Genomic DNA, 16788 nt, shown 5'->3' with positions numbered 1-16788 from the left:
CGTAGACCCGAGTATTAAACCACCCCTGCCATACAGATATAGAATTTACAGCATAGAAGCAGGTTATTCAGCCCAACTGGTCTGTGCCAGTGTTTATACTCCATACGAACCTCTTCTCACTCTAATGATCTTATCCCATCCTGTCCCCATATCCCTCTATTCCCTTCTCCCTCATGGATACATCAAGCCTCCCCTTAAATGCTATCTGCTTCAACCACTCCTTGTGGCAACAAGTTCCACATTCTCACCACCCTCTGAGTAAATAAATTGCTCCTAATTCTTTATTTGATCTGTCAGTGACTATCTTATGTTTCTATCTCCTTGTTCTGACTCAGCCATAAGTGGAAACAGTTTATCCACATCTACCCTATCAAACTCCTTCATATCTTTCTGGTCTTTTCTTAGTCTCCCCTTTTCCAGAGAAAGCCCAAGCCCCAGCCCGCTCAATCTTGCCTGCGAGTTGCATCCTCTCAATTCTGGTAACATTCTTGTAAATCTTTTCAGCATTTTCTCCAGTGCATCAATATCCTTTTATAGTGTGAAGCCCAGAACTACTCTCAGTGCTTCAACTGTGTCTAACCAACGTTCAATATAGAGTACATGTTACCTCTTTGCTTTTGTATTTGTATTCTGTTCTAGAAATGAGCCCAGTATTTTCTTTGCACTGTTTATGGCCTGTCCAAATTGTGTTGCTAATTTTTTATGTCTTTTTTCCCAGGTCTTTTTATACCTCTCGTTCATTTAATTTCTTCCCTTCTAAGGAATAAGTGGTCTCCTTATTCCTTCTACCAAAATGAACCAGCTCACATTTCACAATGTTGAATTGCATCCCCCATTCCTCTGCCCACTTTGAAAGCCTGTTTATGTCTTCCTGTATTTTGGTGCATTCCCAACACTATTAGTTACACCATCCAATTTGGTGTCATCTTCAAATTCTGACACCATACTCGAAGTTCTGAGTCTAAACCATGGTAAACAGCACTGGTCCCAGCAGCACAGATCCCTGTGGGACACCACCTCTCACTTTCCACCAGTCTGAGAAACGTCCTTAAACTTCTACACTCTGATTTCTGTTTTGTAGCAATCTTTTCATCCATTCTGCTACGTCAATATGTACTATATATACTATCGGACTGCTTGACCAACATCCAGCACTGGATGGGTAGAAATTTCCTCCAATTAAATATCGGGAAGACTGAAGCCATTGTCTTTGGTTCATGCCACAACCTCCAGTCCCTTTCCATTGATTCGATCTATCTTGCTGGCAGCTGTCTGAGGCTGACCAAGTCTGTTCGCAACCTTGGTGTGATATTTGATCACAAATTGTGCTTCCCGTCTCATATCCATTCTATCACGAATACCGCCCTTCATAATATCACCTGTCTCTGCCCTAACTCAACTTATCTGCTGCCGAAAGCCTCATCCATCAGCTCTCGTCTTGACTATTCCGATGCACTCCTGGCTGGCCTACCTAGTTCTACCCTCTATAAAGTTGCGGCCATTCAAAATTTGGTTGCCCGTGGTCCTAACTCTCACCAAGTCCCGTTCTCCCATCACTCCTGTGGTTTCTGACCTACATTGGCTCTCAGTTAAGCAACACATCAATTTCAAACTTCTCATCCTTGTTTTCAAATCCCTCCATGGGCTTGCTTCTCCAAAGCTTTGGAATCTCCTCCTGCCCGATAATCCCCCAGATTTCAATACTCCACCTATTCTGGCCTTTTGACCATCACCGATTTTAATTGCTCCACCATTGACGATCGCGCCTTCAGCTGCCTCAGTCCTAAGCTCTGGAATTCCCTACTTAAATCGTTTCACCTCTCCATTTAACTTCACTTTCCACCTTTTAAGTGTTCTTTAAAACCTACCTAACATGAAGGCACAGCAAGCAATTAGAAAAGCAAATGATATGTTGGCCTTTAATACAAGAGGATTTGAGTACAAGAGTAAAGCCATCCGAATGCAATTATATAGGGCCCTGGGTAAGACCGCACTTGGTGTATTGTGTACAATTTTGGTCTCCCTACCTAAGGAAGGATACACTTGCCATAGAGGGAATATAATGAAGCATAGAAACATAGAAACTAGGAATGCACCACCATTCAATAAGATCATTCACCTCAGTACCCCTTTCCTGCTTTCTGTCCATATCCCTTGATCCCTTTAGCCATCAGGGCCATATCTAACTTCCTCTTGAATATATCTAACGAACTGGCATCAACAACTCTCTGCAGTAGAGAATTCCAGAGGTTAACACTCTGAGTGAAGAAGTTTCTCCTCATCTCGTTCCTAAATGGCTTACCCCTTATCCTTAGACTGTGTCCCCTGGTTCTGGACTTCCCAACATCGGAAACATTCTTCCTGCATCTAACCTGTCCAGTCCCGTCAGAATTTTATATGTTTCTGTGCGATCCCCTCTCATTCTTCTAAACTCCAGTGAATGCAGGCCCAGTCGATCCAGTCTCTCCTCATATGTCAGTCCCGCCATCCCAAGAATCAAGTTGGTGAACCTTCGCTGCACTCCCTCAATAGCAAGAACGTCCTTGCTCAGATTAGGAGAACAAAAAACTGAACACAATATTCCAGGTGAGGCATCACCAAGACCCTGTACAACTGTATTAAGACATACCCTGCTCCTATACTCAAATACCCTAGCTATGAAGGCCAATATGTCATTTGCCTTCGTCTCCACCTGCTGTACCTGCATGCTAACTTTCAATGACTAATGTACCATGACACCCAGGTCTCGATGTACCTCCCCTTTTCCTAATCTGCCGCCATTCAGATAATATTCTGCCTTCATGTTTTTGCCACCAAAGTGGATAACCTCACATTTATCCACATAATACTGCATCTGCCATGCATTTGCCCACTCACCTAACCTGTCCAAGTTACCCTGCAGCCTCGTACCATCCTCCTCACAGCTCACATCGCCACCCAGCTTAGTGTCGTCTGCAAACTTGGAGATATTACACTCAATTCCTTCACCTAAATCATTCATGTATATTGTAAATAGCTGGGGTCCCAGCACTGAGCCCTGTGGCACCCCACTAGTCACTGCCTGCCATTCTGAGAAGGACCCATTTATCCCTACTCTCTGCTTCCTGTCTGCCAACCAGTTCTCGATCCACGTCAATACATTACCCCCAATACCATGTGCTTTAATTTTGCACACTAATCTCTTGTGTGGGACCTTGTCAAAAGCCTTTTGAAAGTCCAAATATACCACATCCACTGGTTCTCCCTTGTCCACTTTAGTAGTTACATCCTCAAAAAATTCTAGAAGATTTGTCAAGCATGATTTCCCTTTCATAAATCCATGCTGACTTGGACCAATCCTGTCAATGCTTTCCAAATGCGCTGCTATTTCATCTTTGATAATTGATTCCAACATTTTCCCCACTACTGATGTCAGGCTAACCGCTGTATAATTCCCAGTTTTCTCTCTCCCTCCTTTTTTAAAAAGTAGTCTTACATTAGCTACCCTCCAGTCCATACGAACTGATCCAGAGTCGATAGACTGTTGGAAAATGATCACCAATGCATCCGCTATTTCTAGGGCCACTTCCTTAAGTAGTCTGGGAGGCAGACTATCAGGCTCTGGGGATTTATCAGCCTTCAATCCCATCAATTTCCCTAACACAATTTCCTGACTAATAAGGATTTCCTTTAGTTCTTCCTTCTCACTAGACCCTCGGTTCCCTAATGTATCCGGAAGGTTATATGCTTATATGTGTCTGCTTTCGTGAAACAGGACCAAAATATTTGTTCAATTGGTCTGCCATTTCCTTGTTCCCCATTATAAATTTACCTGAAGGCTCGCCAGACTGATTCCTGGGATAGGGGGATTTACCTATGAGGAGAGATTGAGTAGACTCGGCCTATATTCTTACAGGGCTTGATAGGGTAGATGCAGGGAGGATGTTTCCCCTGGCTGGGGAGTCGAGAACCAGGGGTCACAGTCTCAGAGTAAAGGGTCAGCCATTTAGGACTGAGATGAGGAGAAATTTCTTCACTCAGAGGGTGTTGAATCTTTGGAATTCTCTACCCCAGAGAGCTTTGGAACCTCAGTTGTTGAGTATATTGAAGACAGAGATCAATAGATTTTTGGATATTAAGTGAATCAATGGATATGGGGATAGTGGAGCAAAGTGGAGTTGAGGTAGAAGACCAGCCATGATCTTACTGAAAGGCAGAGCAGGCTCGAGGGGCCAAATGGCCTCTCCTGCTCCAATTTCTTATGTTCTCCTCGCCCAATCTCATGTGCCCTGACATCTCTTGGGCTTCAGGATCCCAGTGACTAGCAGAGAAACAACAAATTAGAACCATAGAATGGTTACAGCACAAAGAAGGCCATTCGGCCCGTCGAGCCTATGCCGACTCTCAATTAGTCCCTCTTCCCCGCCTGTAAATTATTTTCCATCAGATATTTATCCAACTCCCTTTTGAAAGATAAGATTGAGTCTGCCTCCACCACCCTTTCAGGCTCTGCATTCCCGATCTGAACCACTCTGCATAAAAAAAGTTTCTTCTTAGGTCACCTTTGCTTCTTTTGTTAATTACCTTACACTATATGTCTTCTGGTTCTCGATCCTTCTGCCAATGGGAACAGTTTACCTCTAGCTCCATGTCCAGAGCCCTCATCATTTTGAAAACCTCGATCAAATCTCCTCTCCATCGTGTCTGCTTCAATGAGAACAATCCCCGATTCACCAGTCTATCAACGTAACTGAAGGCTCTCATTCCTCGAATCATTCTCATAAATCTTTTCTGCACCTTGTCTAAGGCCTTTACAGCCTTCCTAAAGTGTGGTGCCCAGAATTGGACACAAAACTCCAGTTGGGGGCCGAACCAGTGTTTTATACAGGTTCATCATAATTTCCACACTCATGTTCAAGATCCTGTAAGCTTTTTTAATTGCTTTCTCAACCTGCCTGCCACCATCAACAATTTATGCACATATACCCCCAGGTCTCTCTCTTTGTGCACCCTTTTCAGGATTGTACCATTTCGTTTAGATGTCCTCTCCTCATTCTTTTTACCTCATCCATTACACGACTTGGTGTATTCTATAGACCACCAGATAGTGGGAAAGATATGGGCTATGGGGAAAGGGCAGGGGAGTGGGCTGAGCTGAGAGTCGGCACGGGCTTGACGGTACCTGAATGACCTTCTTCTGTGCTGTAACGATTCTATGATTCTAAAGGGCCATTAATGGCCTTTTTAAACATCGATTGAGACAAACAAACTTGCATTTATATAGCGCCTTTCATGATCATTGGACGGTCCAAAGTGCTTGCACCCAATTTTCAAGTGCAGTCACTGATGTAAAGTGGGAAATGCGGCAGTCAATATCTACAATATAATAATGACCAGATAATCTGTTTCAATTATGTTGATTGAGCGATGAATATTGGCGAGGGAACCAGGGTTAACTCCCCTGCTCATCTTCATAATTGTGTCATGGAATCTTTTACGTCCACCTGAGAGCGCAGAAAGGACCTCGGTTTAAAGTCTCATCCAAAAGACGGCACCTCCGACACAGCAGCACTCCCTTAGCACTGCACTGGAGTGTCAGCCTAGATTTTGTGTTCAAGTCTCTGGAGTGTGACTTCAACCCACAACCTTCTGACTCAGATGTGAGAGTGCTACCCACTGAGCCACGGCTGGCTCGAACACACAGAGGAGGTGAGCAAAGAGGAAAAGACCAACACATATTCCTATATTTGAACCAAAGCTAGCCTGTGGGACCCCCAACTGAATCATGTCGATATCCTCTCAGTTGGTGAATAGTGTGTTGGGACAAAGAGATGCTCAAGAAACCAGAGGGCTTTCTTGACTGTTTCTATCCTCCCACTCAATATAATATTGCTTTCTCAAAAGTTGCTCTATTTTTATTTAAAAAACGATTAATTTTTTTCGGGGGGTGGGGGGGAAATGCCCAAACAACCCATCAGCAGAAACTTTAAAAATGTTGTCTCTTGTCGCCCTGTCCCAGCACTGGGATAGCGAAGCTGATTTTCAGGCCCAGCTGCCGCACAGATTGGTTGAAATGACGAACAGTAATGGTGGCTACGGTACCCACAAACCCCCGCGCTACAGAAAGCACTCCGTCCCCCGCGTTGAGTTGTGGCTGACACCTCGCAAGCGCCCCCTGCACCCACGACAACACCACACACACAAGCGCCCGGCCCGCACCGCGCATGCTCGGCACAAACACCACCCAAGGGCCCGGATCACCGGCGGATAGTGAATTTTATGAGGGTTTTTTAAATAAATAACGGAGTGAAGCGCGGGCGGGGAAATAAATAAAATACAAGCCGCAGAGACCGAGCGCCCCCGGCACCGAGTGGAGCGGATTGAGCGGCCGCAGCACGGGGTCTCCAGACTAGGCCACGTGATCAACTCCACGGCCGTGACTGACGTGAGCTCCCACCAATAGGGAGAGACGGAGGGGCTTGGAGGCCTGAGGTGGCGGCGGGCCCTCCAAATAATCGGGGGGTCCGAGGGGCGGGACTTCCACTGCACAGACAAGAATAATGCAGCAGAATTTAGGAGTGAACTCCTGAATGGAATGGATACATGTAAGGGAAAACTTCTGAGGAAAACACACGAAGGAAGAAAGGAATAGAAGCTTGTGAGACAAGTGAAATAGCTTTTTAAAATTTGTTTATGGGATGCGGGCATCGCTGGCGTTTATTGCACTCGAGAAGGTGATGAGCATGAAATTATATTTAAATAAACTTGTGTGGTGAAGCTGCTGTCCCTCTGGCCCTTCGAAAGGTTGCTCACTGTGGCCGCTCTCCCAGATTCCAGACCCAGCTCTGTGCTCACTGTGGCCCCTCTCCCAGATTCCAACTCTGTGCTCACTGTGGCCCCTCTCCCAGATTTCAGCCCCAGCTCTGTGCTCACTGTGGCCCCTCTCCCAGATTTCAGCACCAGCTCTGTGCTCACTGTGGCCCCTCTCCCAGATTTCAGCCCCAGCTCTGTGCTCACTGTGGCTACGTTCTCAGATTTCAGCCCCAGTTCTGGGCTCACTGTGGCCCCTCTCCCAGATTCCAGCTCTGTGCTCACTGTGGCCCCTCTCCCAGATTCCAGCTCTGTGCTCACTGTGGCCCCTCTCCCAGATTCTAGCTCTGTGCTCACTGTGGCCCCTCTCCCAGATTCCAGCCCCAGCTCTGTGCTCACTGTGGCCCCTCTCCCAGATTCCAACTCTGTGCTCACTGTGGCCCCTCTCCCAGATTCCAGCCCCAGCTCTGTGCTCACTGTGGCCCCTCTCCCAGATTCCAACTCTGTGCTCACTGTGGCCCCTCTCCCAGATTCCAGCCCCAGCTCTGTGCTCACTGTGGCCCCTCTCCCAGATTCCAGCTCTGTGCTCACTGTGGCCCTTCTCCCAGCTTCCTGCCCCAGCTCTGTGCTCACTATGGCCTCTCTCCCAGATTCCAGCTCTGTGCTCACTGTGGCCCCTCTTCCAGATTCAAGCTCTGTGCTCTCTCAGCTGCTCTCACCCGTGGCCAGCGCCACACAATCGTCCCCAGCACAGCTGAGCTGGACACCAAGCCCTGCCCCCTAGTTGCACCACCACTAATTGGAGGACCCGCCGCCAGTTTGCTCCTCCCACCTCCGCCGGGCTCTTCCCATTGATCAATGCTCCCGTCAGTCAGGCCGGGCCCCGGTGTCACGTGCTCCAGTTCACTCCGCCCCCTCACAACACCAGGTGACAGGAGGCTGAATCCGCTCCATTCGGTGTCCGGGGAGCTCTCGACCGACTCTCGGGTTTGGATGTCACTATATTCCCTCTCTCCGCACCCACCTCGAGTTAAATCGGTTTAGAAAACGCATTTTCTGTTGGTAATTCGGCCTCAACGGCCGATCTTTCCCAAGACACTAATAAAAAAGTAAAATACTGCAGATGCTGGAAATCTCAGCGTCTGTGGAGAGAGAAACAGAGTTAACGTTTCAGGTCGATGACCCTTCGTCAAATCTGGCGAATGTTTGAAATGACACCGAGCCCGGTGCGCAGGCGCAGGAGAGGCCGGTTTGTGGGACTCCTGAGCATGCGCGGTGCTGAGCAGGTGAGCTGGACATTTAAAGGGACCCTGTCTCTGCCTGTGTTGTGGTTAATTCCAGGAACACTCTCCCAGAGTCATTCTAGAATACAAAGATAAACCCCAGCTTCTATTCTCCACTACCAACCATCTTCTTAAACACCTCTCCCCTAGCTCTTCCACGTTTAATCCGAGATCTCAGGGAACAAGAGGGGAAGATTCGTGAAACAATGGAGAAAAACCTTTGAGAAATTCAAGAGAATTTAAATTCTATTCAGGAGGAGCTCTCAACGTTGCAGAAACAGATGGAGCAAAAAGACAGACTGATGTTTCTGAAGGTGAGGATTATATTGCGGGTCAGTTCAGTGAAACTTTCCACAGTCACAAAATAACCGACGATAACGGAAATAAATACAGCATTTGCTGAACATTTCTAAACTGATTTAAACCCATTGTTTTATCTGTTCATGGGCGGTTCTGCTATCGACATGGAATGATCCCACTCCCACACTGTCTGTAGAATCATAGGAATGAATTGCCGTGATTGTAGTACTTTGCTTATAATTATTTGTGTGCTGCCCCATTGTTTAATATCTGCCGGAACTCTCATTGCAATCCAGTTACAGTTCCATGTTGTGAGTGTGTGGGTGTGTCTGGTACGGTGGGTGTGACAGTCACCGTGTCTGTGAGTGGCACTGATGTATAGTTCCAGTATCTGACACACGAATCGGAATGTTTAACTACTTGCAATCATAGAATCCTACAGCACAAATGGCCCATCGTGTCTGTGCAGCTCTTTGAAACAGCGATCCAATTAGTCCCACTCCTCTTTCCCCATAGTCCTGCATTTATTTCCTTTTCAAGTGTATTTCCAATTCCCTTTTTAAAATTACTATGGAATCTTCTTCCTCCACGCTGTCATTCAGTGCATTCCTGATCATCACGTCATTGTGGAACATCATTATCATAGGCAGTCCCTCGGAATCGAGGAAGACTTGCTTCCACTCTTAGAATGAGTCCTTAGGTGGCTGAACAGTCCAATACGAGAACCACTGTCCCTGTCACAGGTGGGCCAGACAGTCATTGAGGGTAAGGGAGGGTGGGACAGGTTTGCCACACGTTCTTTCCACTGCCTGCACTTGTCTTCTGCATGCAATCGGCAATGAGACTCGAGGCACTCCGCACCCTCCCGGATGCACTTCCTCCACTTAGGGCAGTCTTTGGCCAGAGACTCCCAAGTGTCAGTGCACTTTATCAGGGAGGCTTTGAGGGTGTCCTTGTAACGTTTCCTCTGCCCACCTTTGGCTCATTTGCCATGAAGGAGTTCTGAGTAGAGCGCTTGCTTTCGGAGTTTTGTGTCTGGCATGCAGACAATGTGGCCTGCCAAGCGGAGCTGATCAAGTGTGCTCAGTGCTTCAATGCTGGGGATTGCCTGGACGAAGACACTGATGATGGTGGATTTGCAGGATCTTGCGGAGCCATCGTTGGTGGTATTTCTCCAGCGACTTGAGGTGTCGACTGTACATGGTCCACGTCTCTGAGCCAACAGAGGGACCTTGGAGTACATGTCCACAGATCCCCGAAGGTAGCAGGACAGGTAGATAAGGTTGTTAAGAAGGCACACGGAAAACTTGCCTTCATTCACCGAGGCATTGAATACAAGAACAGGGAGATTATGCTTGAACTGTATAAAACACAAGTTAGGCTGCAGCTGGAGTACTGCGTACAGTTCTGGTCACCACATTACAGGAAAGATGTGATTGCACTAGAGAGGGTGCAGAGGAGATTTACAAGGATGTTGCCTGGATTGGAGAATTTTAGCTATGATGAAAGATTCGATAGGCTGGGGGTTGTTTACTTTGGAACAGAGGAGGCTGAGGGGAGACCATATTGAGGTGTATCGAATTATGAGGGATCTAGATAGAGTGGATAGGAAGGGCCTATTTCCCTTAGAGGGGTCAACAACCAGGGGGCATAGATTTAAAGCAATTCGTGGCAGGTTTAGAGGGGATTTGAGGGGGAAATGTTTCACCCAGAGGGTGGTGGGGATCTGGAACTCACCACCTGAAACGATGGTAGAGGCAGAAAACCTCACCACATTTAAAAGTATTTGAACATGTACTTAGAGGCGTAACCTTTAGACCTACGTACCAAGAGCTGGAGCGTAGGATAGGCTGGATAGCGCTTTGTCGGCCGGCATGGACACAATGGGCTGAATGGCCTCCTGTCGTGCTGTACATTTCTATGATTCTATGATTAATTTAAAACCAATCCCCACACTCCTTTGAGATTTGTGTATGTGACCCCCAGGTCTCTGTTCCTGCACCCTATTTAAAATTGTACCATTTAGTTTATATTGCCTCTCCTCATTCTTTCTTCCAAAATGCATCACTTCACACATCTGTTTTAAATTTTATCCGCCCTGTATCTGCTCATTTCACCAGCCTGTCGATGGCCTCCTGAAGTTTTTTCCTAACCTCCTCACTGTTTGTCTTTTATTTATTTCAGGAGGAAGCTTGTCGGAAGAGGAGGTAAGACATGTTCTTTACTGAAACTCTGCAGTTTGGTAAAGTGTTTATGGTCAATTTATAATATCAACTGTGTAATATTTACAGGATTAGTGAGGACTATCTCAAGCTGTCAGTAGCAGATGACCCTTTACAATACACAATGTGGAGAGACATGATAGACGACATTAACCCCAGTAAATCTCCTATATTCCTTTTCCTGCTTTATATCACAGGTGGTCCATTGAACAAGGATGACTTGCTTCCACGAGTTCACAGGTATTTCGATAAAGGACCCGATGTTCCAGTCCTGAACTCCAATTGAGTGGGTGGAAGATAACTGTGCCTGGATTTTTTTTTTTTTTTAAATGTGTGGTGACCGTTGCACATCAGCCACCACACGAGCTTGACAGAGCCAGGCCTTTATCCAGTGGCAAGGATTAACCAGGACTGGAGACCTGCTCTGCTGCACGGACCTAGTGTGCGCACATATCGCAGTGTGGGCTGACCCGTGCTACCACTGGGCCCTCGGCTCTTCTGGGCCCCGTACACGCATCTGTCGCACCTCCGCCACGATCTCTCGCCACTCCTCCGCCATAAACATTCACCGCATCTCGCCACAAACACTCACTACTCATCCGCCCTGACCTTCCCACTCCTCTGTACCTGGGCCCTGCCAATGTTCCTGCCCTCTTGCCAAAACAGCAACCAGGATTTTGATGACGTCGCCCATCTCAAAATCATCGCATACTTGGAGCAGCTCGCGCTGGAGGTTGGAGTGGTCCAGCTCTTATACTTGCCGACCTGCGGAGCTGTTCTCTCGCAGGTTGGGGGTGGGGGGGCGGGGGCCACAATGTCCCAGGCCCAGCGCTCCAGCACTTATACTTGCCGACCTGTTCTCTCGCATTTCTCAATCCAGATGAGAACGGCCTAAACCGGCTTCCAGACCCTGGATTAAAAGATCGCTGATGTCCGTGTCTAGTCTGGAAGTCAGGAGTCTTTGCATTGGATAAGGGAGGGCTTGGGATGATCTTACTGAAGTATTCAAGATCCTTAGCCACAGAGAGAAGATAAACATCCAGAGATTTAACACAGTCAGAGTCGACAACAAAGTAGCGATAGTCTCGAACTCAGAGAATGGCGGGAAAATATAGCAGGGGGAGGGGGAAGGAGATAGGATGGTGTGGGGGGGAAGGAGATAGGATGGTGGGGGAGGGGGAAGGAGATAGGATGGTGGGGGAGGGGGAAGGAGATAGGATGGTGGGGTGGGGGTTGTGGAGCAGAGGGGAAAAGTCGAGGAGCAGCCAGCAGCGGGCAGGACAATTCCTGCACCTCCCGGCCACAGAGAAACTGTTACACACAGAATAAATAGAAAGAACCTGTTTTTATATCCGACCTTTCACGACCTCGGGACGTCCCGAAGCTCTTTACAGACAATGAAGAGTTTTTAAAGTGTAGTCACTGTTGCAATTTGTGCACAGCAAGCTCCCACAAGCAGCAAAGTGATAATGACCAGATAACCAGTTCTCATGATGTTGGTTGATGGATAAATATTGTCCAGGACACCGGACGGAACTAATTCCTTGCATCATTCCCTCTGGGGGTTCCAGCAGTCCCTTTAAGGACCACAGGTTGGGCCATTCTACAGACTGTTCCACTGGGCGGGACTTGCACAGCTCACGCACCGACCAATGGAAGACCAAGATTGCACGGGGGTCCCATGTACATTCTGGGATCCGGTTTGCATAAACTAATGAGGCCTCCCCCATGTTTAGTGCGGGAACGCTGGATTCCTAGTTTGCGGCTGCGGCATAATTTCCCGGCGGCCCTTAGTGGGAACCACTGCGGGAGATTTTTATCTCGTTACTGCTCTGTTTACGGTGTAAATCCGGACAATAGTGAGACGTAAATCACTCCCAACTACTTTATGCAGAGGATATGGGAAGTAATACATTGTGGGAAGTGGTTTGAGATATTGGTCAGGGACATTGGATATATAAGTTTCTCCTTCAGATGTAATTGCAGTGTGTTTATTTCCATCGCATTCCTTATACTGGACGCTGTCTTACCTGTGAAATATTTTATTCACAACACTACTTTCCTTGTGGCCTTTGGAAACAGCTGTCCCTCTCCCTCTCCCTCTCCCTCTCCCCTCCCCCCACTCCCCCCGCTCTCTCTCCCCTCCCCCTGCTCTCCCCCCCTCACCTGCTCTTTCTCCCCCCTCTTCTCTCTCTCCACCCCCTCACTTTCTCGCCCCCCTGCGCTCTCTCCCTCTCCCCTTAATCTCCCTCCTCCCCGCTATCTGTCACCCACTTTTCATCCCCCCGCGCTCTCTCTCCCCCTACCCCCATGCGAAGGCAGAATATTATCTGAATGGTGGCAGATTAGAAAAAGGGGAGGTGCAAGGAGACTTGGGTGTCATGGTACATCAGTCATTGAAAGTTGGCATGCAGGTACAGCAGGCGGTGAAGAAGGCCTTCCTAGTTGGGGGATTTGAGTATGGGAGCAGGGAGGTCTTAATGCAGTTGTACAGGACCTTAGTGAGGCCTCACCTGGAATATTGTGTTCAGTTTTGGTCTCCTAATCTGAGGAAGGACGTTCTTGCTATTGAGGGAGTGCAGCGAAGATTCACCAGACTGATTCCCGGGATGGCAGGACTGACATATGAGGAGAGACTGGATCGACTGGGCCTGTATTCACTGGAGTTTAGAAGGATGAGAGGGGATCTCATAGAAATATATAAAATTCTGACGGGACTGGACAGGTTAGATGCAGGAAGAATGTTCCCGATGCTGGGAAAATCCAGAACCAGTGAACACAGTCTAAGGATAAGGGGGAAGCCATTTAGGACTGAGATGAGGAGATACTTTTTCACTCAGTTGTTAACCTATGGAAATCTCTACTGCAGAGAGTTGTTGATGCCAGTTCATTGGATATATTCCCCAAGGGAGTTAGTTCTGGCCCTTAGGGCTAAAGGGATCAAGGGGTATGGAGAAAAAGCAGGAAAGGGGTACTGAGGTGAATGATCAGCCATGATCTTATTGAATGGTGGTGCAGGCTCAAAGGGCCGAATGGCCTACTCCTGCACCCAATTTCTATGTTTCTCCCCCCGCTCTCTCCAGTGATTTTCGATTCTTTATCTCCGGGCGCTGATTTGGGCCCAAAATCGACGTAAATCGCCCCCCAGGGCATAAACTCTGGAGCAGTAGCTGATTCTATGATCACAACCCAGAGCCCGAGTGGGCACTTTAAACAGGAAAGTGTTTGAATAAATCACAGCAAGAAACTGAATCACTGACTGTTGTATTTTAACTTTCCCCCAGCTCCAGCCTCGATGAGTCTGGATCCGAACACAGCGAATCCCCGGCTCATCCTATCTGAGGACCGGACCCGTGTGAGATATGGAGACAAACAGCAGCCGCTCCCTGACACCCTGGAGAGGTTTGATCCCTGGGGCTGTGTCCTGGGATCAGAGGTGGAGGTGTGGAACAAGGTGGGGTCTGGGAGTGGTCCGAGAGTCTGCCGGGAGAAAAGGGCTATTCACCCCGAGCACAGAGACCGGATACTGGATTGTGGGGCTGGATCCCGGAAGAGGCTATTTTGCCGGCACCTCCCCCTCACTAACCCACCTCACCCAGAGTGTGAAGCCCCTGACGATCAGGGTGTACCTGGACTATGAGGGTGGACAGGTGTCATTTTACAATGCAGACAACTTGTCCCATCATGTCCCATCTCCACACTTTCACTGAGAGAACCTTTCCCTACTTCTCCCCGGGGCTGAATGATGGCGGGAAAAACTCCGCACCACTGACAATCTGTGGGGTTAAAGGTCACCAACAGGCCCATCCCAAAATTTCAACCTGCCACCTGCTGGCCGTTGGTCCCAGTCACAGGTGGTGCGTGGAGGGAGCGAGGGAGCGAGGGAGAGAAAGCGCGTGCGCGGAGGGGGGTGGTGGGGGGGGTGCGGGGAAGAGAGAAGAAACAAATCGATGGTGAATTGTAGACGGAGAGTTACTGGGTGGAATGAGCTGTGTAACACAAGAATCCGGTGATCTTGCTGCCTGTAATGTTGCTCCACAGGCAGAAGGTGACACTACATGGCGGTGTTTGAAATGAATTAGTGCAACACCTCTTCTGGCAAGCCTGTTATTAAACTACACAACAGAAGCGACATTGATTTTTTTTTTTAAGCGAATTGGGGGCTTAACTACATCCCAGAGTCATGTACTAAACGTTTTTATTTTAAATTTGCACCTTACCCATCCCTGGAATTTAGAAGTTTAAGACGTGATTTGATCGAAGTTTTCAAGATATTAAGAACCGAGAGTAAGCCTTTCCGCTGCGTGGGTTGTCTAGGACTAGGGGCATCGTCTAAAAATTATAGCCAGGCCTTTCAGGAGTGAAGATAGAAATTACTTCGACACACAAAGGGTGGGAGAAGTTTGGAATTTCTTCTGCAAACCACAATTGATGCAGCTTCAATTGTTAAGAAGCGTGATCTCATTGAATGGTGGGACAGGCTCCAGGGGCTGAATGGCCTCCTCCTGCTCCTATCCTGAACTAACAGGACTGATTTTAAGAGCCCCCGCCTGGTGTAACCGGAGCGATAGTCGCCTGGAAATGGCACTAAAGTTTACGCTGGTGCTTCAGCCATCGTCACTGTGGGTGGGGTCCTGAGATGGGCAGTGGGAACGCCTGCCTGTTTCAGGGGAGGAACCCTCATCAAACCGGGGTCCCGTGATGTACAGAGGACCCTGACTGCAATTCTGAGGTACAAATGGGCGGAGTGAGGGCACGTTGAGCGGCCGAACCAGCTGCTCTTCAAACACTCGCTGGAGGCCGCTCAGAAATATTTTTTATAAAACAGATCTCTTTCCTAAAAACAAACACATTCCTGACATCGCAACCATTATATTTCTGATTTACTTCATTTTGTTCACAAATATTTTCAACCTTCCCTGTGTTCTACTCCCTTCAAGGCCGTTCCTTCATCTTTGTCCATGAAAGTGTGAACATTTCATGTTGAAAGTCTCTTCTGTATTTGTTTCATTCGTTGCTGGGATATGGTGGTGCAAGGCCAGCATTTATTGCCCATCCCTAATTGCCCTCGAGAAGGGGGTGGTGAGCCACCTTCTTGAAACACTGCAGTCCGTGTGGTGAAGGTGCTCCCACAGGGATGCTAGGGAGGGAGTTCCAGGATTTTGATCCAGCGATGAAGGAACAGCTGATATATTTCCCAAGTGAGGATGGTGTGTAATGTGAAGGGGAACTTGTAGGTGAGGGTGTTCCCCTGCAACTGCTGCCCTTGTCCCTCTGGGTGGTAGAGGTCGTGGGTTTGGGAGTTGCTGCAGTGCAACGTGTAGATGGTACACACTGCAGCCACGGTACGCCAGTGGTGGAGGGAGTGAATGTTGAAGGTGGTGGATGGGGTGCCAATCAAGCGGGATGATTTGTCCTGGATGGTGTCGAGCTTCTTGAACTTTGTTGGAGCTGCACTCATCCAGGAAAGTGGAGAGTATTCCATCACTCCTGACTTATGCCTTTGAGATGGGGGAAAGGCTTTGGGGAGTCAGGAGGTGATTGAAAGTGATTTGACCAAATCAGTTGTGAATATACTCGTGCATTAATTTTCCAGTTTTAAATCATGAGAGAACCCAGTGTAACAGGTTAATGATTTAGATCACTGTTTTTGTTTACTAATGAATGAATTCTAATGGACGACTGCTTCTAAAATAGTTGTGATGATTAGATTGTTGCATTATAAATCATGAATCAGACATCAAGTGCTGCCATTTCATCTATTTTCTTATTTGAAGGGGTATGGATATTATTTACATTCTTTTACTCGTGTCTGGTATTCTTAAGATGTGCCCACTTATTGAGGGTTTTACGGGTTAAGTTAGAAACCAGGAAAGGCCCTCCGTACCAGGGTTGAGAATGTCCATTACATGTCTCCACACTCTATACTGGGTGGGTCCCTTAAACGCTCCCAGAGACAGGCTGCCTCTCGCTATGTTTGGCTGATAGTATGCTTCACTAATAATGTAAATATGAAATATTGAACAGCAGAAAATAAAACCGCTCTTCAATATCCTACTTTATAATGTTGTTCAGTTATTTTTGGAGCGTGTCGTACCTCTGCTCCTCCGGCGGACTCTCCTGAAATAGACAGAAACACAAATGTTAACGCACAGCAGACCGCTGGCAGTGCTCAAACAGACTAAACAAGGCTC

The 16788-nt window shown here is 47.7% G+C and overlaps 1 protein-coding gene across 2 annotated transcripts in view; it reads left to right on the top strand.

Annotated features, from left to right (window-relative positions):
* Positions 1–14477, top strand: part of LOC139256583 (zinc finger protein 229-like) — a 203142-nt gene extending 188665 nt beyond the window's left edge. The window contains exons 3-5 of one of the 2 annotated variants that reach the window (XR_011592181.1): positions 8223–8386; positions 10557–10579; positions 13879–14477. The gene's annotated coding sequence lies outside the window, so the exon portion shown is untranslated. The remainder of the gene's footprint in view (positions 1–8222; positions 8387–10556; positions 10580–13878) is intronic. The other variant, XR_011592182.1, reaches the window with a different exon arrangement.
* Positions 14478–16788: the final 2311 nt, after the last annotated feature.

This window comes from Pristiophorus japonicus, unplaced genomic scaffold, assembly GCF_044704955.1.
Source record: "Pristiophorus japonicus isolate sPriJap1 unplaced genomic scaffold, sPriJap1.hap1 HAP1_SCAFFOLD_739, whole genome shotgun sequence".
NCBI lineage: Eukaryota > Metazoa > Chordata > Chondrichthyes > Pristiophoridae > Pristiophorus > Pristiophorus japonicus.
This window is presented reverse-complemented; position numbering and strand designations above follow the sequence as displayed.